Source organism: Danio rerio, chromosome 25, assembly GCF_049306965.1.
Source record: "Danio rerio strain Tuebingen ecotype United States chromosome 25, GRCz12tu, whole genome shotgun sequence".
In the NCBI taxonomy this organism is placed as follows: domain Eukaryota; kingdom Metazoa; phylum Chordata; class Actinopteri; order Cypriniformes; family Danionidae; genus Danio; species Danio rerio.
Genome location: NC_133200.1, coordinates 212,501 through 240,000, shown reverse-complemented (window position 1 = coordinate 240,000; position 27,500 = coordinate 212,501). Strand labels below are relative to the sequence as shown.

General features: G+C 43.3%; 1 protein-coding gene across 36 annotated transcripts in view; it reads left to right on the top strand.

Moving 5' to 3' along the window:
- nrcamb (neuronal cell adhesion molecule b) overlaps positions 1 to 27,500 on the top strand; it is a 67,152-nt gene that overhangs the window by 6,555 nt on the left and 33,097 nt on the right. For 17 of the 36 annotated variants that reach the window (XM_073942424.1, XM_073942421.1, XM_073942399.1 and 14 more), the window contains exon 2: positions 16,644 to 16,686. The exons of 6 other annotated variants lie outside the window; for them this stretch is intronic. The gene's annotated coding sequence lies outside the window, so the exon portion shown is untranslated. Of the gene's footprint in view, positions 1 to 15,108; positions 15,200 to 16,643; positions 16,687 to 27,500 lie in introns of those variants that run through there. 13 more of the 36 variants (XM_073942422.1, XM_073942400.1, XM_073942414.1 and 10 more) reach the window with 1 other exon arrangement.

Genomic DNA, 27,500 nt, shown 5'->3' with positions numbered 1-27,500 from the left:
ACGCACTGATCCTGGGTCAGACACTCAGACTCCGCCCACTCACTCAGACTCCGCCCACTGCTGCAGTGCTGCTCTCAGATCAGTGCTTCATCTATTAATGCAGATCCTGAAGAACACACACACACACTATACTCCTCTGTGTTCTGATTATTGCACATGTTCAGGAGAGTGATCGGTGATCTGCTGATTGATTAGCATAACGATGGGGAAACAGTGGTGTTTGTTTGTTGATTACAGTGTTAATAGACGTGCAGGAGCTGATTGTGTAATAGTGCTGCTCTGTTTATGATGTAAAACTTCACAGTCAGATCGTGTTAATAAGAGCAGTGAAGTTCACTGGTCAGACTGCTGTTTATTATCACTATATTAGCATAACTCCTGACTGTTAATTAGGGCCTATTAACGGTCTCCATGACAACCTGTCTGGAGGGAACTGCAACTAATCTACAATAGACTGAAGAATGATTCACTTAAGAGTGTGTGTGTGTGTGTGTGTGTGTGTGTGTGTGTGTGTGTGTGTGTGTGTGTGTGTGTGTGTGTGTGTGTGTGTGTGTGTGTGTGTGTGTGTGTGTGTGTGTGTGTGTGTGTGTGTGCGTGTGTGCACGCTTGTTATATCATTATATATATATATATATATATATATATCAGAGTGAGTGTGTGCACCTGTGATTGTCTATGTGTGTGAGTGTATGAGGGTGAGTGTGTGTGAGAGTGTGTCCAAGTGTGTGTGAGTGTATATGTGTTTGCACACCTGCGAGTGTGTGTGGGTGTGTGTGTGTGTATTTAAGTGTGTGTGCCTGTGACTGTGTATCTGTGTGTGTAAGTGTGTGTGTGTGTGTGTGTGTGTGTGTATTTAAGTGTGTGTGCCTGTGACTGTGTATCTGAGTGTGTGTGTATATGTTTGCACGTGTGTGTGTGTGTGTGTGTGTGTGTGTGTGTGTGTGTGTGTGTGTGTGCCTGTGACTGTCTATGTGTGTAAGTGTATGAGGGTGAGTGAGTGTGTGTGTGTGTGTGTGTGTGTGTGTGAATGTGTATCTGTGTGTGTAAGAGTGTTTATCCAAGTTGTGTGTGCACTTGCGAGTTTGTGTGAATACGTGTGTGCACCTGTGAGTGTGTGTGTGTGTGAGAGAGTATATGTGTCTGTGTTTCTAAGTGTGTTTGCTTGTAAGCGTGTATCTGAGTGTGTGTGTGTGTGTGTATGTGTGTGTGTGTGTGTGTGTGTGTGTGTGTACCTTTTGAGTCTGTATTTTGAGTCTGTGTTTGTGTGTGTGTGTGTGTGTGTTTGTTTGTTTGTTTGTTTGTGTGTGTGCGTGTTTAAGTGTGTGTGTGTGTGTGTGTGTGTGTGTGTGTGTGTGTGTGTGTGTGTGTGTGTGCGCGCTCTGACTGCAGGTCTTCTTCTAATAGCTCAGTCAGTTCTCCAGGGTCTTGCAGATCTTCCTCAGACTGATGTGTTTCTGACCTCACGCTGATCTGTTTGACCTCACATTTAATCCATCAGCAGTGAATACAGCTCTGACACAGACACACACACACACACACACACACACACACACACACACACACACACACACACACACACACACACACACTGACTGACTGACTGAAGAAGAGCCAGTATCAGGATCAGCATGATCAGACTGCTGTTCTCTAATTTCTGTGTGTGTGTGTGTGTGTGTGTGTGTGTGCGCATATGTGTGTGACGCTGCAGAAATGATCAGTCAGATCAGGATCAGGATCCTCTGCTGGGGCCAGTGAACTCTTAAATCCGGTGTTTAGGTCTGTCCGTCTGCTGGGGTCAGTGTGTGGCGCGGGTGTCTCTGCATTATTCACACACACACACACACACACACACACACTCACACTCACACACACTCAGAGTATCGCACACTACTCTACTGCTACTCTGCTGACAGTGTGTGTGTGTGTGTGTTTCTGACAAACAGGGATCAGAGTCATGTGTGTCAGTAGATGAAGATATCCTCAGACTATACAGATGTGTGTGTGTGTGTGTGTGTGTGTGTGTGCTGTACATCTGCTGTGGGAGTCTCCACAGGCCTGTAGAGCTGCAGAAAGCAGAGAGCTGCTGTATTGTTGAGCTGTTAACTGAGCTGTGTGGAGGAGAGAGAAGAGGAGCTGTGTTTCACACACACACCTAACCAACCAACCCAACCCAGCTCTTACACACACACACACTCATCGTCTGCTGTGTGTCCGGTTTATCCGTGTGTGTGTGTGTGTGTGTGTGTGTGTGAAAGTGAGCTGCAGCTGATTCTCCACAGCAGAAAAATCCCATTAGCAGAGCAGAGCCTGAAGACAGAACTGCTGAGAGAACACACTGCTGCAGGACACTGATAACACACACACACATGCACACAGACACATGCTTGCAGACACATGCTCAAAGATACTGAATCACACACGTGCACACACACACATCACTAATAAACACACACACAAACAGACACTGATACAAATGCACAAACACACACATGCAGACACTGATAAACACACACACACACACACACTTTTAAACACACAGACAGACAACGATAAACACACACACACACACATTTCACAGGTAATTGTTCAGAAGACGAGACGTCACATCTTCAGTCAGTTTGCTTCTCAAGGCCTGGTAGTGTCTGTGTGTGTGTGTGAAGTGTAAATGTGGAAGTGTGTGTGTTCATCAGTGTACATGAGGAGGAGTGTGTGTGATGTGTGTGTGAGCTGAGACACACACTGCTGTTCAGATTTATGCTCCTCTGATCTCCAGACTGAACAACAGAGCTGAAGAGACGCTTCACCAGCAGCATTACCATCACAATCAGCAGTGTGTGTGTGTGTGTGTGTGTCAGTGTTTTACAGCACACTCGTTTACGGTTCTCGTTTGTGTCTGAACAACAGAGGAAATGATGGAGAGAGTCACGACCTTCACTGCTGACACGCTGAGAGAGAGAGAGAGAGTGTGTGTGTGTGTGTGTGTGTGTGTGTGTGTGTGTGTGTGTGTGTGTGTGTGTGTGTGTGTGTGTGTGTGTGTGTGAGAGAGAGAGAGAGAGAGTGTCTGAGAGAGAGAGTGTGTGTTTCTGTGTGTGCACATATGTCTGTATGTGTTCAATGTGTGTATGTGAGAGAGAGGGAGAGTGTAAGTGTGTTTTTGCCACAGTGAAATGAACCACCAACTATTCCAGCACATGCTTTACACAGTGGATGCTCTTCCAGCTGCAACCCAGTACTGGGAAACACCCACACACACTCATTTACACTACTGCCAGTGTAGTTGATCAGTTCCCCTATAGCGCATGTGTTTGGACTGTGGGGGAAACTGGAGCACCCGGAGGAAACCCACACCAACACGGGGAGAACATGCAAACTCCACACAGAAACACCAACTGACCCAGCTGGGGCTCAAACCAGAGACCTGAGTGCTGTGAGGGAACTCCACCATCCCCTGCCTAAATCAGTGATTCACTGAACTGTTCATGCAAATGATTCATTTGATTCTTTTAGAAACTACAGCAAGTGACTCTGTATATGAACGAATCACTGAATCATTCAGAAGCAGATTCATTCAGGAAGCAACTGAAACACACAGATTTACTCCACATGTGCTGATATTCAGAATAACGGCACTCTTGTGTGTGTGATATTACTGAACTGTATCACATCCTATTATTTGAATAAAGCACACAGGAGTGTGTTCTGCTGTGATGAGCTGACTCACCGCCTCAGTCTGCTGCAGTCTGATGAGCTTCATCACAGTGTATAACCGACAGTGTTAATGAACTCCAGTAACTGCAGGAGAACGCTGTACTGTCATCAACAGGATCAGCTCTCATGATCTCAATATTTACTTTACTGCAGAGTTCATCAGAGAGACGTTAGATGTGGGATTGACACACACACACAGACTGACTGTGCAGGAGCTTGTTAACTCGTGCACTTGTTAAACGGCTGTAATTAAGAGGTTTAAGGCGTTCATCTCATCATCAGTCATTACAGTGTGTTAATGATCCAATTAAAGAAACGCCTCATGATTGACCTCCTGCCCCTGTGTGTGAATCACTCACTACTGTCACATCTGACCACTACTGCTCAATATACTGATGAGGATAGCACTGCGCTAAACACACACACACACACACACACACACATATATATAAGCAGATGGAGAACAACACAGCGCTGAGACACTGATGCTGGATGGCCCCTTCAGTGGTTCCTGTGCGCTCTGATTGGTGGAGCCTCCAGGCTTTGTACTGGGCCCGTTCTGATTGGTGCCTTTGGACTTTAAGCCGGGCTCATTCTGATTGGCTGCTGTTATTAGTGGAGACTCTGGACTTTGTGCTGGGCCTGTTCTGATTGGCTGCTGTTAAGCGTGAAAGGAAAGCGCTGATTCTTGGCTCTTGGTGTGAAGAGCAATGAAAGAAGCTGTTGAGGTTTTACAGCCATGACGGATGAGCAGAAACATTCCTGGAGCTCCAGCTGAGCAGACCCTCCACACACACACACACACACACACACACACACACACACACACACACACACACACACACACACACACACACACAAACATACACTTTTATTAGTGCAGTTAACAACACAGACACCACTACACACTTCAGCATGAGTGAAACAACACCGTTTCATCTTTACAACTAAGATAGCTTAACATAATCAGCCTGTTTGTTTCTGCCTGGTTTTGTATTTTTGTTTTTTTGCTCTTTCTGTGGAGAATTGTGATAAAAATGTGTGGATTTGTGAATTATTTCGGGAGTATCATAACTAAAACCTTAATATGTGAAATAAAATATAATATCATTTTAACTTTTGTTTAATGTTTAAAAAGCAAATCCAATTAGATTCACTTTATTTGATAAACAAAGCCAGTCTCTCATATAACACCTCTACTTAAAGACAGAACATATCACTGTACACACTGCATTCTACATAAATCAGATGCATTTTCATATTAGTCAATAATATTGCTGTAATTTAAAGCTGAATAAATATAGATGTACACACATTTACTCCAGTAAATAAACAGAATTAATGATGAGCTGAATATCTGCAGAATTCTGCACGCACAGATTCTGTCTGGGCCTAGTGATGAGTCCCGGTTATTCATAACAGCACTCATTATTATTTACAGAGCCATGTTGTGTTGAGGAATTTATTAAATGTTGAAGTGTGATTTAATGAGTGACTTACTCTCCGCTTTCAGTGTCTGATTTGAGGTGTGTGGTGTAATGTTTGTGTCCCCTAGATAGTGCTCTTATTAGTGTGTTGTGTGCTGACCTTCAGACTGTGTTTAAACACTGGACTAACAGCGCCTGACAGCTGACGGACACACAACAGCCCAAATTACCCATCATCCACTCAGAGACCGACAGCGGAGTCAACAACCCTTCAGCCTGACAGTGTGTGTGTGTGTGTGTGTGTGTGTTTGCCAGACTCATGTTCGTTTATCTAACTGGTTAGTTGTGTGTCAGTGCTCTTCAGCTCAGTCTGATTGGTGTGTGTTAATCCAGCAAATCTGATCATTAATCAGTGAAGGAGACGTGGCTCGTACTGCTGCCTGGACCAGTGCACTTCAGCTTTCCCCATGATTCTGTGTGTTTGACTAGAGTGTTTCTCATGGAGACTGAGGCACTGATGCTCGGTTAACCAGGAGACTGTGAAATGCTTACTATTTATTGAATATACACTGTGTAGGAACCTTTCTAGTGTGTGTGTGTGTGGGGGGGTGATTTGATCTTCTGTAAAATGATTTGATCTGATCAAATGACTCAAAAGAGCCAGAACTGAACCATGGTGTGAATCAAATCAGATGACTCACTTTATTAATTTAGATTGTTTGTTGATCCAGTTCAGTTTCCCTCACCTAATGAATCAGCTCAGATGACTCACTTATTCACTGAATCAGCACAGGTGACTCACTGAACCAGCTCAGATGACTCACTGAATATGCTCAGATGACTCCCTTTCTCAATTAATCAGCTCAAATGAATCCTTCTATCACTGATTTGGCTCAGATGACTCACTCATTGAAACAGCTCAGGTGACTCACTGAATCGGCTCAGATGACACACTTGCTCACAGAATCAGCCCAGATGACTCACTGAATATGCTCAGATGACTTCCTTTCTCAATTAATCAGCTGAAATGAAACCTTTAATCACTGAATCAGCTCAGATGACTCACCCACTCTTTGAATCTGCTCAGATGACTCACTTGCTAACTGAATCAGCTCAGTTAACTCACTGAATCAGCTTAGATGATTCACCCACTCTTTGAATCAGCTCAGAAGACTCACTTGCTCACTGAATCAGCTCAGGTAACTCACTGAATCAGTTCAGATGACTCACCCACTCATTGAAACAGCTCAGATGACTCACTTTTTTACTAAAGTAGCTTTGGCGACTCACTCATTCAATGAATCAGTTCAGTTGACTCACTGAATATGCTCCGATGACCTCCAAAATCAGATCAGATGACTCCCTCCCTCACTGAATCAGCTCGGATGACTCCCTCCTTTACTGAATCAGCTCAGATGACTCCCTCCCTCACTGAATCAGCTCAGATGACTCCCTCCCTCACTGAATCAGCTCAGATGACTCCCTCCCTCACTGAATCAGCTCGGATGACTCCCTCCCTCACTGAATCAGCTCAGATGACTCCCTCCCTCACTGAATCAGCTCGGATGACTCCCTCCCTCACTGAATCAGCTCGGATGACTCCCTCCTTTACTGAATCAGCTCAGATGACTCCCTCCCTCACTGAATCAGCTCAGATGACTCCCTCCCTCACTGAATCAGCTCAGATGACTCCCTCCCTCACTGAATCAGCTCGGATGACTCCCTCCCTCACTGAATCAGCTCAGATGACTCCCTCCCTCACTGAATCAGATCAGATGACTCCCTCCCTCATTGAATCAGATCAGATGACTCCCTCCCTCACTGAATCATCTCAGATGACTCCCTCCCCCACTGAATCAGCTCAGATGACTCCCTCCCTCACTGAATCAGCTCAGATGACTCCCTCCCTCACTGAATCATCTCAGATGACTCCCTCCCTCACTGAATCAGCTCAGATGACTCCCTCCCTCACTAAATCAGATCAGATGACTCCCTCCCACACTGAATTAGCTCAGATGACTCCCTCCCACACTGAATCAGCTCAGATGACTCCCTCCCCCACTGAATCAGCTCAGATGACTCCCTCCCTCACTGAATCAGCTCAGATGACTCCCTCCCTCACTGAATCAGCTCAGATGACTCCCTCCCCCACTGAATCAGCTCAGATGACTCCCTCCCTCACTGAATCAGCTCAGATGACTCCCTCCCTCACTGAATCAGCTCAGATGACTCCCTCCCTCACTGAATCAGCTCAGATGACTCCCTCCCTCACTGAATCAGCTCAGATGACTCCCTCCCTCACTGAATCAGATCAGATGACTCCCTCCCTCACTGAATCAGATCAAATGACTCCCTCCCACACTGAATCAGCTCAGATGACTCCCTCCCTCACTGAATCAGCTCAGATGACTCCCTCCCTCACTGAATCAGCTCAGATGACTCCCTCCCTCACTGAATCAGCTCAGATGACTCCCTCCCTCACTGAATCAGATCAGATGACTCTCTCCCTCGCTGAATCAGCTCAGATGACTCCCTCCCTCACTGAATCAGCTCAGATGACTCCCTCCCTCACTGAATCAGATCAGATGACTCTCTCCCTCGCTGAATCAGCTCAGATGACTCCCTCCCTCACTGAATCAGATCAAATGACTCCCTCCCACACTGAATCAGCTCAGATGACTCCCTCCCTCACTGAATCAGCTCAGATGACTCCCTCCCTCACTGAATCAGCTCAGATGACTCCCTCCCTCACTGAATCAGCTCAGATGACTCCCTCCCTCACTGAATCAGATCAGATGACTCTCTCCCTCGCTGAATCAGCTCAGATGACTCCCTCCCTCACTGAATCAGCTCAGATGACTCCCTCCCTCACTGAATCAGATCAGATGACTCTCTCCCTCGCTGAATCAGCTCAGATGACTCACCCACTCACTTAATTGCCTGGTTAAAAGCTCTCGCACTTGTGAAGCAGCCCCAGTCTGAATTAATCAGAGTAATCCTGGTAAATCAGAAGTGTTCTGTGTTTAATTACAGCAGCTGATGTGATGTAAGATGCTTCAGTTGATGACCCTCAGTGAGTGATGTGTTAATGGCGTCAGACACATTGACTGAAAATAACCCTCCCTCATCAGTGAACATACCGGAGTCTCTGACAGCAGATACACACACTGCCTGTGTTTAGGTTTACTGCATAAAACAGCCCATATGTGCACATGTGAAAATATGCATGAATATGTGTGCACACTGCCCATAATACTGATGAAGAGTGATCAGCCGGTGATTTCTGCAGTGTTCCAGTGTTGTTGTGCATCAGTCTGATTGACATGTCTGCATGTAGACAGAGCGAGTGATGAGATGAGCAGGCTGAAGCTCTTCACAGTCAGTGATGCACGTCTGTTATTGAGTGCGTTTCTGCTGTTGTCCTTCATTAAATTGTGAGCTGGTGCTGTCGATGCGTTCAGTCATATGTCACACACACACACACACACACACACACAGTCACACGTCCTCTGTTATTCACACTGATCTGTGACCTGCTCCACATTCACAGAGCGTTTGACCGTGTCCAGATCCATAAAGCCCAGCGCTTCAGGCCTAATGGTGTCCGGTCGATAGCGTGAAGCTTTTACCTCTGGACTATAGAAGATCGATCACACACAGAGAATGGGCCGATTTACTGAGGACAAATGGAAAAATTATAAACTCATTCCTGACCCGCCCGCAGCAGCAGCAGCAGCAGCGCCTGTAAAACACTGACATCAGTCAGATCTGAGGCCCGATACTGCAGATGAGGGATGGAGACATGCTGTACAACCACAAGCAGAACACTTCACTGCACTTTACTCAGGGTTTCAGCTGGGGTGAGGGTGAGGGTGAGGGTGCTGCTGTGCGGTTGGTGGTGACATGTTTTTAGGGTGTGATTGTTGAGGGGTTCTTGGTTGTTTTAATGCAGGGCTATTCAATTAGTTCATCATGGGGGCCGGTTCATGAAAAGCATCCCAAACGAAGGGCCACAGAGATATGACTTGCTATATGAGTGATGACACAACGGCATATAAGAGCCCATGTGCTGTATATTTTTACTCCTTAAGACAGCCACATTGGCTTTTTCTACATTAAAATGTTCATATATTGTATTTTGAAACTACATAATATCAGTGCATTGTCATCTGCATTCATGCATGCATAATCATTTTAATAATAACTCGTCTAACATATCTTTTGTTGACATTGCACTGAAAGGCACGCACAACTCTCACCGTCAGATGTTTTCTACTGCGTGCGCCCTGAGAGACGCAAGTGTGTCGCTCCGCTGGCGTCTGCATATTGTCATATATTCTTACATTAGAAATAACAAACCTGCAAGCGGAAAAGACGTGATAAAGGACGTGATATGGGAACGGCTGCTGCAGATAATCCTGTGTGCGTGTGTATTAGCCTCGGTGTACTTCAAACTTTAAACTAGCGCACAGACAACTTGGCATTTTGCAGCAGTTTCGTTTCGTTCTGTGCAACAGAAATGCGGCTTAGAGAAGACTTTACGATTAATAAACTGTGACGAATTAAAGCGCAGTTAATAGTGAAATCGGCTAACCGTTGCATCCCTGTTAACGATATCACTGCACTGTTCAAATAGCCTTTAATTTCTACAGACATTTTCGGCTGCGTGCACCACTCGCTTATGACGACTCGCGCTCTGAGCAGCCTTTAACTGCAGCTCGCGCTGTTATTGAACAGACACATGCCACTTCATTACTATAGCGGCCGTTTGTCGACTGAACTAAATTTATTTTTGATGTCTTGGTCACACTGTTTGGAGGGCCGGAACAAAGTGCCTCAGGGGCCGGATTCGGTCTGCGGGCTGCCAATTGAATAGCCCTGCTTTAGGGTGTTGCTGTGTGGTTGGTATGCGGTTTCAGGTGTTTTTAGAGTGTGACTGTTGAGGAGTTCTGGTGTTTAGGATGTGATGAGATGTTCTGGGTGTTTTGGGGTGCTTTAAGGATGTGGTTGTTGAGATGTTCAGTTGTTTCGGTGTTGTTCAGTGTGTTTTGGGGAGGTAGTTGCTTTGTAGTTGTTGAGCTTTGGGGGTGTTTTGCGGTGTGTTTGTTGTGTTGTTGAGGTGTTCTGGATGTTTTTATGAGTGTGTTTAGGATGTGGTTGTTCAGCGGTTCCGTTGTTTACGAGTTCGGGGTGTTTTAGGAAGTTGTTGTGTGGTTGTTGACGTGTTCTGGGTGTTTTTGACTTGTTTCGATGTAGTTGTTGAGATTTTTGAGGTGTTTTTGGGATGTGGTTGTTTAGGGAATCTGTTGTAAAGGTGTTCAAGGTGTTTTTCGGAGGTTGTTGTGTGGATGTTTGTATTCTGGGTGTTTTTGCTTGATTCTGTGTGGGTGTTGAGGCATTCTGGATGCTTTAATGCTGCTATTGTTGAGGTGTTTCAGGTGTTGTTTTTTGGGGGGCGGGTGTTTTTTGGATGTGGTTATTGAGCGGTTACCTTGTTTATGAGTTAAGGGTGTTTTTGACTTGTTTTGGTGTAGGTGTTGAGATTTTTGAGGTGTGTTTAGGATGTGGTTGTTGAGGGTTCTGTTGTTTTGGTGTTCGGTGTGCTTTACAGTGTTAATTTGTGATTGTTGGGGTCTTCTGGATTTCTGGGTGTTTTAGGAAGTTGTGTGGGTGTTGAGATTGTTGAGGTGTTTGTGGTGTTTTAGGAAGTGGTTGTTGAGGTGTTTTTGAGGGGGTGTTTTAGGATGTGGTTGTGTGGTTATTGAGGGTTTTAGGTGTTTATGAGTTCAGGGTGTGTTTACGAGGGTGGTGTTGTTGTGTGGTTCTGCTTGTTAAGGCATTCTGCACATTTCTAGTGTTGCTGTGCAGTTTAAAGCTTTTCTGCATGTTTTGAGCTGTTTCTGTGTGTGTTTTTTAAGTATTTGTGTGTTTTCAGGGTGTTGCTGTTTGGTGGTTGTTGTTGTTGTTATTGTGCAGTTGTTGGGGTGTTCTGCTTGTTTTAGGGTGCTGCTGTGTTGTTAATGTTGAATTGTTTGAGTGTTTAGAGGTGGTGTGCAGTCTCAGGTGTTTTTATGGTGTTGCTGTATGATTATTATGATGTTCCAGGTGTTTTTAGATGAGGTGCTCCAGGTGTTTTTAGGATGTTTCTGAATATTGATGATCTGGCAGAGATCTGTGCTCCTCCGGCGTGTTTGAAGATCTGCAGATGAAAGTCTCCTGAAGCTGTCCTGTGATCTGCATCTGCTTTTGAAGTTCACCTCAGCATCTGTGTTCATTAGCACACACACACACACACACACACACACACACACACACACACACACACACACGTGTCTAATTATGACCTCTGATTCCTGAATGTTTAACTACTTTATTTTTCATTTGAATTCTTCTGTTGTCTGTTTAATCGTTGATACACTCTTAGATTTTGTGTAGGCTATTTTAGTGTTTCCTGTGTTCAGTTGTGGTGTGTTATGTGTGCACATTTCTCAGTATGTGAGAGTTTTATTGGCCGCCGTGTCTCCATGTCTGTCTCTTTGAGTCATTGAATCTGTGTGCATCAGATCCGACACGCTCGTCTGTCTCTGTGTGTCTTTCTCATTTAAAGCCTCACATTTGGCCCCATGGTAACCAGTCTGAGCCTTTCTTCCGTGTGTGTGTGTTGTCCATGAGATTTGGCCTGTAAATCTTGTAAATATCCTCCAGGACGGGCCCCATTGTCCTGGTTTTGTGTGCTGGGCTGCAGAGTTCAATCCCACAGGACGGAGTTTCATTTATCAGTGTGTGCTTTAATACTGAGGCGTCTCGTGTTCATTACCTCCACACACACACACACACACACACACTCTCAATACTCTCACGCGGATCGTAAAACACGCAGATAAAATCATTTCATATTGATTCACAGTCTCCAATTCCCTGTTAAATTAGCCCACATTCTCAGTGTGATGACACAGATGAGCAGAGACGGGTTCATCAGGCGGGTCACCACCACTAATACAGCCGTCACACAGCGCTGCTTATCTGAGAAGAGGAAACATGAGGGAAATCACAGTTTTAAACAGTCTATCTTCACATTTCAGCAGGATTTCTCATCATTATATCGTTTATTTTACTCTCATTCTCATTATCTTGACGTCTTGCGTACATTATGCATGTAAAGTGTTGTGTATAGCAGGGCAGGGTTGTGTTATGTTGTTAGTTTTGATTAATCCCGTGTCCTCTTCACCACACATGTCAGTGTTTGTTGTTGTTGTTGTTGTTGTTGTTGTTGTTGTTGTTGTAATGTTCATTAGTGTTGTTTGTGTGTTTGTAAACGGTTGTGCTCAGAGAAACTGTGTTCTGCGCTGCTGTACGGGTTTGGGCCCCTCTGTAGGGCTCTTCACACACACTTCACACACACACACACTCGAGAGGAACCAGAATCCTGTGCATCCTAACAGCCAATCAGAGAGCAGCTGCATTCATACTGGGAGATATGGTGACACACACACACACACACACACACACACAGTTATATATACACACACACACACACATACACAATCATAAACTATCATGCACACACCCATACACAATCATACAAACACACACACTTTTACACAATTATACACTGAATCAAACACACACACACATGCACAATCAGACACTTACTCTCTCTCTCACACACACACACACAAAATTACTCACACACATGCACAATTATACACTAACTAGAACAAACACACACATGCACAATCATACACACACAAACACACACACACAAACACACTAATACACACACACTCATACACAATTATACACTCGCTCAAACATACACACACACACACACAATTACCCTCTCTCTCACACACACACACACACACATGCTCAATCATACGCTCACTCAAACACACACACACACACACAAACACATGTGCATGCACATGTGTTTGCGTTTGTGTTTGTGCGTGTGTGTGTGTAGTTGAAGTGACTTAGGTTTGAAGTGTGTAAAAGTGTAGTTGTTGTGAGGTACTTGTGTGTGTGTTTGTGTGTGTGTTTATGTGTAGTTATATGTTTGTGTTAAATATTTGTGTGTATAAAGTGTAATTTAGGTTTGAAGTGTGTGTGTGTGTGTGTATTTAGTTAGTGTGAGTTAGATGTTTGTGTAAAGCGCGTGTGTGTAGTAAGTGTAATTTAGGTGTGTGTTGTATGTCAGTGCAGTAGTGCAGGTTTGTGTGTGTGTGTGTGTGGTGATTGTGTGTGCAGTAGTGCAGGTTTGTGTGTGTGTGTGTGTGTGTGTGTGTGTGTGTGTGTGTGTGGTGATTGTGTGTGCAGTAGTGCAGATTTGTGTGTGTGTGTGTGTGTGCAGTAGTGCAGGTTGGTGTGTGTGTGTGTGTGGTGATTGTGTGTGCAGCGCTGCAGAAGCTCTGGCTTGTGTTTCGTCAGTGAATGGGCTTTATAGCGGCGCTCACACAGAGAATAGAGGAGCTCTGAAAGAGAGATCAGCCTCCATTGTTTAGCAGCACAGACCTATCACACACACACACACACACATCACACACACACACACACTCTCCTAATGACACCAATAAACACTTTCCCATCAGCAGGACACACACACACACACACACACATCTGCTCCTTCATACAGGAGACACAACAGCTGGAGTGGGAAATGTGTGTGTGTGTGTGTGTGTGTGTGTGTGTGTGTAACTTGTTTTCCTCATGTTGTAAGTACCAAATGTCCCCACAACTATAGCCAAACCAGTAAATGTTGACCTTGTGGGGACATCTCTCCATGAAGGAAAGGGCTGATAAATACTGTGAAGATGCAGAAGTGCAGAGTGTGTACAGCGAGGGTGGAGGAGAGGGGGGATACAGTCTGTGAGGTGGTGCGGTGGGTAGAGCTGTGGTCTCACAGCTCTCAGGTCTCTGGTTTGAGTCTCGGCTAGGTCAGTTGGTGTTTCTGTATGGAGTTTGCATGTTCTCCCCGTGTTGGTGTGGGTTTCCTCCGGGTGCTCCGGTTTCCCCCACAGTCCAAACACATGCGCTATAGGGGAACTGATCAACTACACTGGCTGTAGTGTATGAGTGTGTGTGTGTGTGTGTGTGTGTGTGCGTGTGTGTGTGTGAGAATGAGTATGTATGGGTGTTTCCCAGTACTGCGTTACAGCTGGAAGGGCATCCGCTGTGTAAAACATATGCTGGAATAGTTTGTGGTTCATTCCGCTGTGGCGACCCCTGATGAATAATTTGTACAGTCTGTACAGTACAAACATCACTGCAGCTGTGTGTGTGTGTGTGTGTGTGTGTGTGTGTGTGTGTGTGTGTGTGTGTGTGTGTGTGTGTGTTACTCTAGTCCAATATAAATGCAGTTTGACCCAAATCCTAATCTGAATGTTGAAAGCAGTGTGTGAATATGTATTGTGGTTGATGATTTGCATGTTGAGTGATTTCCCTCATGCTTGTACTGCAGTTCTGCAGATTCACCTGCGGTGTCGTTTAACTAAAGCAGAGCGGCTGCTCATCCCTCAACACTGACCTTCATATTCAACTCCACTCATTCATCTCAGCAGAACCATCCAGCATCATACTGAACCGACACAAATACACTCGTCTGGCTTCATCCTCCGCCTCTTCATCTCTGTACAGCAGCTTTGACCCTGTCTACACTGCGTAAATCACTATACACACACACACACACACACTTAAACACTGTCACACTGCGGTATTCAGGTGTGTTTGGCTGTAGTTCCTGCAGTGTTTGAGCTCGTGATGCTGCAGAACTGACACTTGTTGCGTTCTGAGAGTAAATCTGGCGCTCTGGGTAATGAATAACCACACACACACACACACACACACACACAGACGGTGAGGGCTGAGAGAGCAGGAAATGTTTAACCCCATTGAGTGTGTGACAATGGGCCGGGCCGCTCCCGCTGTGTGGGGCGGAGTGTGTGCTGATCTGGGGTCAGTCAGAGCTGATGCTGCTGGACACTTTCACTGCGCTTCTGGAGCTGCACACACACGCACAGGCTACACACACATGCTGACCGCTGGAGCTGCTGATACACACTCGCCAGGTCTGACCGCACACACACACACACACACACTGAGCTGTAGATCCACTAATCTCTGGATGTGTAGATGTGTTTATGTGTGTGTGTGTGTGTGTGTGTGTGTGTGTGTGTGTGTGTGTGTGTGTGTTTGCTGGAGGATCATTGCTGGATACATGAGAGCATTCATAAATATTGCATCTAGATGTTTAAACTGTGCTGCTGTGGTGGAGTGTGTGCGTTTGGGTTTGTGTGTGCGTTTGAGTTTGTGTGTATTTGTTTGTATGGGTATGTGTGTGTGTGTTTGTGTGTAAGATTAAGTGTATTTGTGTGTGTTTGTGTTTGTGCCTGTGTATTTGAGTTTATGTAGGTGTTTGTGTGTGTTTGGGTTTGTGTGGGTGTGTGTGTGTGTGGGTGTGTGTGTATTTGTTTGTATGGGTATGTGTGTGTGTGTTTGTGTGTAAGATTAAGTCTATTTGTGTGTGTTTGTGCCTGTGTATTTGAGTTTATGTAGGTGTTTGTGTGTGTTTGGGTTTGTGTGGGTGTGTGGGTGTGTGTATTTGTTTGTGTGTGTTTGAGTTAGTTTGTTTATTTGTTTGTATGTTTGAGTTTGAGTGTGTGTGTGTGTGTGTGTGTGTGTGTGTGTGTGTGTGTGTTTGAGTATATGTGTGTGTTTGGGTTTGTGTATGTGTGTTTGAGTTTGTGTGGGTGTGTGTGTGTGTGTGTAAGATTGAGTCCATTTGTGTGTGTTTTAGTTTATGTGTGTGTGTGTGTGTATTTGTTTGAGTTTGAGTTAGTTTGTTTATTTGTGTGTGTGTGTGTGTGTGTGTGTGTGTGTGTGTGTGTGTGTGTGTTTGAGTGTATGTGTGTGTTTGGGTTTGTGTATGTGTGTTTGAGTTTGTGTGGGTGTGTGTGTGTGTGTGTGTGTAAGATTGAGTCCATTTGTGTGTGTTTTAGTTTATGTGTGTGTGTGTGTGTGTTTGTTTGAGTTTGAGTTAGTTTGTTTATTTGTGTGTGTGTGTGTGTGTGTGTGTGTGTGTGTGTGTGTGTGTGTGTGTGTGTGTGTGTGTGTGTGTGGTGTTGTGTTGTGTTATTATTTGATCTTGTGGGCAATATCTGCACATTTCCTCAGTGTGTGTATGGTCTCTCCTCAGTGTTTCTGTCTTGTTTTGTTGTCTAATATTCAGATATGTATTGTGTTTATGGTTGTGTTATATCGTGTTATTGTCTGTTTGAAAGCTGAGTGAGTTTAAGCTGAACACTAGAGCAGAATTCTGCCACTGGAGATAGAAATAAAGAGCAAATAAGAGGAGAAATCATCATCATTATCAGTGTGTCGAGTGTTTCTCATCTGTGTTCATCTGAATCTGAGTGTGTATTCATTCAACTGTACAACAGCAGATGATCAGAGCTGTGTTTTAATGACCGCGTGTGTGTGTGTGTGTGTGTGTGTGTGTGTGTGTGTTTGCAGGTTCTTCTCATCTGTGCAGAACAGCACGAGCTGATCTTCTCTGGTGAGTTTACGCTGGGTTATTTGTGGCGATTGTTCTGCGTTCAGGAATGAGCAGTGTGTCTTTTTCAAAACAGTGTCATCTCTTATCAAAACTCCACACACACTGTTCTCAACACTGCACATGCAGAACGCCTCACATCTCCATCAGAATCCAACACTGCATTCAGAATGCCAGAAACACACGTCAGAATCAAGCATCCACATCAAATGGCAGACACTTCTCTAATAATAGTGGATGTTTGTACACAGCATGCCAACACTGATGATCTAAAGCTCTTTAAGCTGATATCTACAGTTCATTACAGAAACCTGTTCATTCACATATTCACACGCCTATACTACAGTAACACAGATCGGTTAGTGGTCAGTTCAGACTTGAGTGTTTCCACATTTGAGCAGTGTGTGTGCGTGTGTGTGTGTGTGTGTGTGTGTGTGTGTTTGTTTGAAAGCAACTGGCTTCCTGGTAGATTTGTGTGTGTTTCAGTAGAGCATTGTGTGTGGTGTTTTGAGAGTTTGTTGAGAAACCGCTTCTGGTTTTGGAGATCTGCTGTCTAGTTTTGTATTTTGAGTGAGAGTTTTCAGAAATCCTGTGACAGGTAAAGGTGTTGTGTGTAAGCAGCTGGAAAAACTGCAGGATTAATAAACAAGACACTAAAACCACCAGTAGGTGTGCAAAGAGCAGTCTTAATGAGTGATTCACTGAGGCATCACTTTAAATGATTCATTCAGTATAGGTGATTCAGCTAGTGAGTGTTTAAGAATCACTGAATCATTGACTCAATTGATTCATTCAGAAACAGATTCTTTCAGGAAAGAAACAGGTTTTTTTAAACTATTTTCATTGGTGAAACAGAAAAACACACAATATTGAGAATTAAACAGAATTCACTTAATATGAACTTGTTGGTTAAACTCAAATAAACTTAAATAATTCATCCACAATAGAAATATGCATGATTGATTCATTTGAGAGCAGCACGGTGACGCAGTGGTGTCGCTGAACTGATCAACTACACTGGCCGTAGTGTATGAGTGTGTGGGGAAAAGTGTGTATGGGTGTTTCCCAGCACTGGGTTGCAGCTGGAAAGGCATCCGCTGTGATAAGCATATGCTGGAATAGTTGGCGGTTGATTCCTCTGTGGCGACCCCTGATAAATAAAGCGACTAAGCTGAAGGAAAATGAATGATTCATTTGGTTCAATAATTGAGTCAAATGATTCATTCAGAACTGATTCATTCAGGAGCACTCAGTTAAGTGTTGCTCTGAGAAACACAAATGATTGAGTTTTTATTGAGTTATATCTGTTGTAAATGATCAGTATTGTGTGTGAAATGTAAAGTAGCTCCCGCAGTGTGAACTCTAGAGTAGAATAACTGACGTGTGCTGATATTCAGGATAACGTCACTCTCGCTTGTGTGATATTACTGAACTATGACTATACAGAGCCTGTAGCATGCTGTTGTCTTTTGAGTGCACTTGTTTCACCCATTAATGCTGTCATCATCTGTGTAGTGTGGGGATCTAACATGTCACGTCTGCTTAAACACACTCGTTAATCGTGTCTCTGTTCAGCTCCAGTGTTCCTCTGAGGGTGTGTGTAGAGCTGGAGGATATCATCATCAGCCTGAGAGAAAAACAAAACAAGTGTGAGATGAGCTCGCTAATATAGTCAAGCAGACGAGTGTGTGTGTGTGTGTGTGTGTGTGTGTGTGTGTGTGTGTGTGTGTGTGTGTGTGTTCATTCAGCAGACAGAATGAAGTATGATCGGAATGTGTTTGCAATAATATGCCGAAGCGCTTGACAAAGGTGATGAATAAACATGAGTCATTAGCATATAAATGAGCTGTAGATCTTCAATAAGCTGCCGCTGTGCATGCTCATCATTCATAAATCCAGCTGGCCTCTGATTGGCTGTCGGAGGCGGCGACGGGTCATGTGGGTGTCTGAAGGAGCTGCGGGGCGTCGCTCAGTGTTTTAGGGAGATTGTTTCAGTGGGCGGGGCTTACTGCAGGTGATTAGCCTATCAGAAGTAGATCAATGGTTGCTGTGTTTGGGGTATAGTAAGTGTGTGATGTTTTTAATATCAGCAGAATGTGTGTGATTGTCTTCTTGTAGATTTCTTGTATTCATAAGCTGCTGTGATCATGTGACTTGATCATAAACGTGACCCTGTTGAAAAGAAGTGCACTTAACCTGTAGTGTGCAATTAATGCAGTATTAATTAAATAAAAATACATTTTTCAAGCATTTAAAACACTTTTAAACAGTGTATTGTGCAATAATATCACATTAATAGTGTGGAAATGTATTATTTTTAATTGTTTGGTTAATTTACAGCACACTGGTTTTGATGTGTTGACTAAAGCACATGTAAAAGCTTGATTATTTAACTGTAATGTGTTTTTCAATATATTAAATTTAATATATTTGAGATGCATTGAATCTGCAACATCATCAATATTAATATATTTAAATAAATAACATGCATATTCCAATAGAAATGACATGAATGTGTGTTTCAGATGATTAAAGTAGCTTGCAGATCATTCAGCCATATTTTAAAGACAACTGCAGATTTATGATGGCATGCTGAAATAAATAACACATATACAGATGAACTGCATTACAAACTTAATAACTAAATAAATGTTGTCTCATTTTCTTAACATTTGAAAGAAAAGGATGATGGAAAAGTGACTTCATGCTTAAAATTGAAAGAAAACTCAATCTGCCAATGGCCTCAGAAATCTAATTAAATGATAACAAGTCTATTTTAGATCCATTCATATTCATAATTCTCTAAACTCACTCATTTTCTGTTATCTCGTCCTGCTGCAGTGTGAAGTGAGTCAGAAACATTCAGCTAATGGCATTAATATATGAGTTTAAACTGTAATGCATTGCATATAATATCAGTGCATTGCAGACAAGATGCAGTTCAGTGTCTGATAGCATCACACTCCACTATACTGAGATTATCTGCTACATTCCCACAGATGGACTGCTGTATTTCTCTGTGTGTGTCTATGAGAGTGCCCATTCATTTTCCTTCAGCTTAGCTTTCCCTTATTTATCAGGGGTTACCACAGTGGAATGAACCACTAACTATTCCAGCATATGTTTTACACAGCGAATGCCCTTCCAGCTGCAACCCAGGACTGGAAAACACCCATACACACTCATACACTGGTGCCAGTGTAGTTGATCAGTTCCCCTATAGCGCATGTGTTTGGACTGTGGGGGAAACCGGAGCACCCGAAGGAAACCCACACCAACACGGGGAGAACATGCAAACTCCACACAGAAACACCAACTGACCCAGCCGAGACTCAAACCAGAGACCTGAGTGCTGTGAGTCCACAGTGCTAACCACTGAGCCACCGTGCCGCCTCATGTCCGCATTCTGTCTGAGTGAGTGAACATCTGCACTTCAGCAGGGCTCAGCTCAGCACAGAGAGCTCCAGATGTTGGCATTACTCTTCAGTATAACACACATCAGTCTCCGAGCCGTCAGCTGACTCTGTATTCTCTCACACTCCTCTGCAGTCAGCATGTAGAGCTCTGCTGTGAAGATGAAGTCTGTCCGTCAGCGCTGATCTGCTTTTCTCACACTCTGAATGAGCTTTTGTTGCTCTCAGGCTTTTGAGTTCAGTGAAGGAGAAACTATTCAATTCAGTTCACCTGCAGCAGTGAATGAGGACAAACCCCACAGAGAATGAGTGAAGATCAGGAGGAATATCCACATCTCACACTCACTCTGCATCTATAGACGACAGACTACAGCATGATTGTGCTGTTCATGTAAAGCTGAATGCACTCTTTACATATTTATACAGTCCAGACCACAGAGGAAACATGTGGAAGCTGCTTAATCGTATAGAGAAGGGCTTAATCAGCTGGAAGGGTGCACAGTGAGTTGAATAGGTGCTTAAACACACGGATGAGCAGTATTAATGAAGACATTAGTCTAATGTTTCAGCTGTTTGAGGGGAAATGATTCCAGTAAACATGAGTGTTGTTGACAGGGTGTCAGAGGGGTCTTAAAGACTTAAAATGTCCTGAAATTTAAGAAACAAAATTGTAGTCCTTCAATCAGGGTGTCCGCGGGCTCTCTAAAACAATTAAAATTGATCAAGCAATTATGAGAAAATTAAAGCCCTGAAAGGTGTTTAAAAATCCTAATCACATTTTTACCAGGTCTTAAATTTTGTTCAAGCGTCGTCCAAAGTGTTTGACTCCAAAAAAAAAAAAGCGTAAATATATTTATTTTCCTCCTGATATTAACAATGGCGTGCTCGACCCACACGGTTGGTTCGGGCCGGGATGCATCCGCCCAAGCTCTGGTTGTGCTCTATTCTTTTTTTTAATTACTAATGTTTATTAACTTTTTTTCCCAGAGTTGCGGCTGGAAGGGCATCCACTGCGTAAAAACTTGCTGGATAAGTTGGCGGTTCATTCCGCTGTGGCCACCCTGGATTAATAAAGGGAATAAGCCGACAAGAAAATGAATGAATGAATGAATGTTTATTAAGTAAAAGGTTTGATACTGATTAAAACCTGAAGTGTCGATGAAATCTTAAAATATTCAGAGAAAGTCTTTAAAAAGTCTTAAAACCGTACTAAAATTATCTTTAGGATTCCGGCATGTACCCTGTAAACAGTCTTAAAATCTCTGCAATATTGTGTTCATCAACGGCTTTTAATTTTTCTATATCCATGTAAAGCTGCGCAATCTGGCCAACATGCACCCAATCACCAACATGCACCCAATCACCAACATGCACCCAATCACCAACATGCACCCAATCACCAACATGCACCCAATCACCAACATGCACCCAATCACCAACATACACCCAATCACCAACATGCACCCAATCACCAACATGCACCCAATCGCCAACATGCACCCAATCACCAACATGCACCCAATCACCAACATGCACCCAATCACCAACATGCACCCAATCACCAACATGCACCCAATCACCAACATGCACCCAATCACCAACATGCACCCAATCACCAACATGCACCCAATCACCAACATGCACCCAATCACCAACATGCACCCAATCACCAACATGCACCCAATCACCAACATGCACCCAATCGCCAACATGCACCCAATCGCCAACATGCACCCAATCGCCAACATGCACCCAATCGCCAACATGCACCCAATCGCCAACATGCACCCAATCACCAACATGCACCCAATCACCAACATGCACCCAATCACCAACATGCACCCAATCACCAACATGCACCCAATCACCAACATGCACCCAATCACCAACATGCACCCAATCACCAACATGCACCCAATCACCAACATGCACCCAATCACCAACATGCACCCAATCACCAACATGCACCCAATCACCAACATGCACCCAATCGCCAACATGCACCCAATCGCCAACATGCACCCAATCGCCAACATGCACCCAATCGCCAACATGCACCCAATCGCCAACATGCACCCAATCACCAACATGCACCCAATCACCAACATGCACCCAATCACCAACATGCACCCAATCACCAACATGCACCCAATCACCAACATGCACCCAATCACCAACATGCACCCAATCACCAACATGCACCCAATCACCAACATGCCCGCTCAATGAAAGTTTCACCAAAATGTGTTTATTAACAATGTATTGCCAACACGGTTTATCTTGAATTTTAATTCATTTTATTTAACAAGGACAATGCTCATTAATAAACAGTGAAACTGTAAATAAGCCAGAGTTAGCCACAAGGGCTAATTTTCATCTGTCACCCCTTGCCAGATTTTAAAAGGCAACCTGTAAAACATGTAATAAGAATTTCTTCAAATGTTAGATGAAAGAATCACACGTGACTACAAACTTGATTTGCTTTTAACTCGTGTTTAAAAGCTGAATATTTTGTATCGTCCCTTAAATCCATAGAAAAATGACCGGCTCTAACTGAGAAGACTGATTGTGCAAAAGTTGTGCGTCTGAACTGCACAGCACAGTCTCCCCTGGTAACAGATCGGGTTGCTCGACCATTATTGTTCTTGTGTGTCACTAACTCACACAATGGAGCTGGAGCATATCCATTAAACAAAACCCTTAAAAAACCCAATGTTTTATCTTTGCCATTTTTAAAAATGCTCAGTGTTTTGTGCAAGTCTGTAATTTAGTTTATAACGGTCTTTAAATGTCTTAAATCTGACTTGATGATGCCTGTAGAAACCCTGCTGGAGATTCTTGTTCTGAAATTCTTTACCAAACCAGTGGATCAGATTGCATTTGCATTGTAAACCTTAATTCTTAAAGATGTTTTAGCTACTAAACTCCCTCAATCATTCTGATTGTTTTATAAAAATAGCAAAGTTTGGCTGTGGTTATTACTTTATACAGTCTACAATCCTCTAAATGTCCTGATTAGAATGTCTTGAGAGATTAGTGCAGCCCGAATCATGACCATACTGGATCATGTTCAGCACTAATGATCTGCTTTGATTGGTTCAGTGGGCTTTGTTTACATCCCGCTCTGCAATATGGCCGACTGATGAGCACTGCTTGGAGGAGTTACAGATTTTAAGCTTTATTTCTGCTTCACAAACATGATCAAACTGTCAAATATGATTAAATTTAAGAAGTTATCAGAAGTTTTCTGTGTGGATTCAATGTGTATTTTTTAGCATAACTCATCCAGTTTTTCAACATTAGTTGCACTTTCAGAAATCAGCATTACTTTTAATTGATCTTAATATATATATATATTATTAGCAGTAACTCATTGATCATCTTTAGGATGGTTTAAGTGCCACCTGTTTGATCCTCAACATTGTTTATTTGTGTAGTCTAACACTGATGTAGACCATTTTGATGATGTAAACAATAGCAATGGCCGCAGCACATTTCCTGTTGTACATGTGTAATGTCTACAGCTTCCGAGAATCCAGAAAGAGCCTCATATTGATCAATGATGTTATGAGAGCTGCTTTAACATTACATTATGATTGGATTGCCTCTTGTTACAGTTATGCAATAGTTTGACTATGAGCAGGAAATGTTGAGGGTCAGTGGCATCACCGCACTGAAGTGGTCTATAGTGTGGAGTGCCACAGGGATCTGCTTTAAGACTGTATCTGCTGTGTGCCGAGTCAAACATGTGGAGCTGGAGAGATTCAAGCCCAAGATAAAGAAGTGTACTAATAATGCAATAACTGTTGAGTTGAGTGTGGTGTGTGTTATATGTGTGTGTTGTTGAGTTCAGTTCTCCTGTGTCGTCAGCTCCACTGAGGTGTGTGTGTGTGTGTGTTATATGAAGCGTCTCTTCATAGTCACACAATGCCATCTGTCTGTCCTCCTTCACGTGTGTGTAGGGTGTCAGGTTTGTGTGTTAGCCGCACAATGGAGGCCGGATGGGTCTGAGCGCTCTCACAATGAGCCGTCTTTATTTCGGAGAGTCTCTATACTGTTCTCAGGCCTGCTGAGTGGGAGGAACCCGGAGAGCCTCTGAGACGCGCAGGTGGAGGCGGACACGACTTTAATGAACACCACTTTAATACACACTGCTCAAATACACACTGCTGCAGTCACAGAGCCTTCATAAGGATCAATGAGGGGTTCATCTGACACACACACACACATTAACACATTAAAACACACTGACTCACACACACTGACACACATATACACTGACTCACACACATACAAATACAGATCTACACATACACACACACACACACACACACACACATACAGGCACACACACACACATTTCCTCATGGAGACCAAAACAATCAACACACATGCTCAACATTTACTGGTTTTACTATACTTGTGGGGACATTTGAAATACAAGTGTCAGTCGCACACGCAGAGACAGGAGTGTGTGTGTGTGTGTGTGTGTGTGTGTGTTGGTGTGATGGAGGGGTCCGGCAGGGATTGTGATGCTAATGTCGAGGGTTAGCATACAGTGAGCATACGCTGCTCTTTCCTCATTCACTGCCCTCATTCCAGCATCATCTGTGCTCAATAGTGGATTTAGGATGTGCTGACCGCTGCGGCCGCTGCTATTGTCTCACCATGACCACTATCAGCACTCTGGAAACCTCTGCAGACACACACACACACACACACACACACACACACACACACACACACACACACACACACAGCATCACTAACCACTGTAAGGTTAGGGTCAGTCTAGTGTGTGTGTGTGTTTGTGTGTGTGTGTGTGTGTGTGTGTGTGTGTGTGTGTGTGTGTGTGTGTGTGTGTGTGTGTGTGTGTGGATCTGAGAAGGTGTTCTTGGATGTGTCCTATTTCATTCATCTGCCCTAGATAGTGTGCCAGATTAAGATCAGCCTGTTCCAGATCAGGGCTGAGGAATGAGGCTTCAGGTGTGTGTGTGTGTGTGTGTGTGTGTGTGTGTGTGTGTGTGTGTGTGTGTGTGTGTGTGTGTGTGTGTGTGTGTGTGTGTGTGTGTGTGTGTGTGTGTGTGCTGTAATAAATAGGGCTGGGTGATATGGCAATATGCTAATTCTTTTCCATGTAGACCAATAATATTTTAACATTTTGTGATCATTATTATTATTGTTATCTTGATGTGTGCAGTGGGTTCTGAGTGTGCAGTGTTGTGTTCTTCAGTATTTGTGTGTCGTCTTCTTGTACACAAACATTTTTATATACAATGCACTGCTTTCTGTTAAGAAATTAAACTGAATGAAGCATCAAATGCACATCATTTATTCAATAATCTTATTGTTTTACAAATATACCACTGTTATTTATTCAGAGATGACAACATTTAAACCAGTTTGACCCATATAGCTCACTTTAGGGCCTGTATATACTGCATGCTTCCAGGAAAAAAATATATGTGTCTTTTCATATCTCAAATATTTTAGGCTGCGTTTTATTGCTAAATATGAATATGTTCAGTGGCGGCACGGTGGCTCAATGGTTAGCACTGTGACCTCACAGCACTCAGGTCTCTGGTTTGAGTCTCGGCTGGGTCAGTTGGTGTTTCTGTGTGGAGTTTGCATGTTGGCGTGGGTTTCCTCCGGGTGCTCCAGTTACAGTCCAAACACATGCGCTATTGGGGAACTGAACAACTACACTGGCCAGTGTGTGTGTGTGTGTGTGTGTGTGTGTGTGTGTGAGAATAAGTGTGTATGGGTGTTTCCCAGTACTGGGTTGCAGCTGGAAGGGTATCCGCTGTGTAAAACATATAGTGGAATAATTGGTGGTTTATTCCGCTGTGGTGACCCCTGATGAATAAAGGGACTCAGCTGAAAAGAAAATGAATGAGTGAACATGTTCACCGAATGACAAACATCATCAACACTGATCAGCTGAGCACGATCATGTGTGCTGTACATCCATTCACATCAGTTTATTGTACTGACTTGGCTGATCACATACAGTAGTGTTTCTCAACCACGCTCCTGGAGGAGCACCAGCACTGCATGTTTTGGACGTCTCCTCTGTCTGTCACACACATTACAGGTCTGTCAGTCTCTGCTATTGAGCTGATGATCTGAATCAGGTGTGTTTGGTTAAGGACATGTGCAGAGCCGATGGTCCTCCAGGAACGTGGTTGAGAAACACTGACTTACAGCATGGTGTGCATTGGGTAATATGAAGTGTTGAGTGTTCAGTGCCGTCCACACAGAGCTGGAGTAGCCGTATGCAGACTGAAGGGTTACAGGTCATGTGTTGGATCAGAGTAGTTGTGTTGTGTAGTTTAGTGTTGGTGTGAGCCGGTTGTGTTCAGTTTTCATTCCCTCATTCAGGACGCGGCTCCGTCTTGTTTCCCTTTACTTTATTGAAAAGGTCAACAACACTAAGCAGGATGCGGATTTCTGGAGAACATGCATCGCCATGGATACGACACCGCCGGCCAATGATTGATCAGCGCCGCTCGCATATATAATTTCAGCCTTGGTGATTCCGGCCAATCAGACGCGAGCTCTGCTGATCACTGTAACTCTTCAGCAGTAGCTGTGTTTGCGGAGTTTGGCTGGAGATATTTGCATATGCAAATGAGCGGTCATAATCAGCATATGAAAGCTGAGTGATCTGATGAGAATGAAGGATTATTCAGCCCTCGCTCGAGGAAAATCAGCTTATTCAGAGCAAATATAGCAGCTTTCTTCAGTCAGGAGACATTCAGTGGAGGAAGCAGCATTACTGGAGATATACAGTGAGGATTTATCAACAAATATATAGAGAAATCAAGCAGATATATTCAAATTAGGCTGACAAGAAAATGTTGCTTAAAAAAATCGAAATTTATAAAATGTTGATTTAATTACTACTTAGTAATACTTTAAAACTAAAACTAAAATAAACTTTATGTGCATGTAAAAGTAATCTAAATGTAAAAAGAAAAAGTAAAATGCCAGAAATATAAACTATCGAGCTGAAAAGAAATGGTTACTTGAAATAAAAATAAGTTCAATGCATTAAAAAAATTATTTAGTTTAAATAGTTAAAAATAAAATAAAATTAAAATAATCATAAAAAAAGAAAAGGTCACTTGAAAAATGGAAATAAGTTAAATTAGTCATTTAATAGAAATGTTGGTTTAGTTAGTTATAATAAAAAAATAACACAAACTTATTTAAATTAATATAAATGTAAAACAGTAATCGAAAAGTTTAAATTAATACAGAAAATGTAAAACCCTAAAACTATTGAGCTGAAAAGAAATGGGTACATAAGATTAAAATCAAGTTTAAAACATTTTAAAATAAATGTAGTTTTAATGAAATAATTTTAAAACAAAAAAATACAATAACTTCATAGAGGATTTA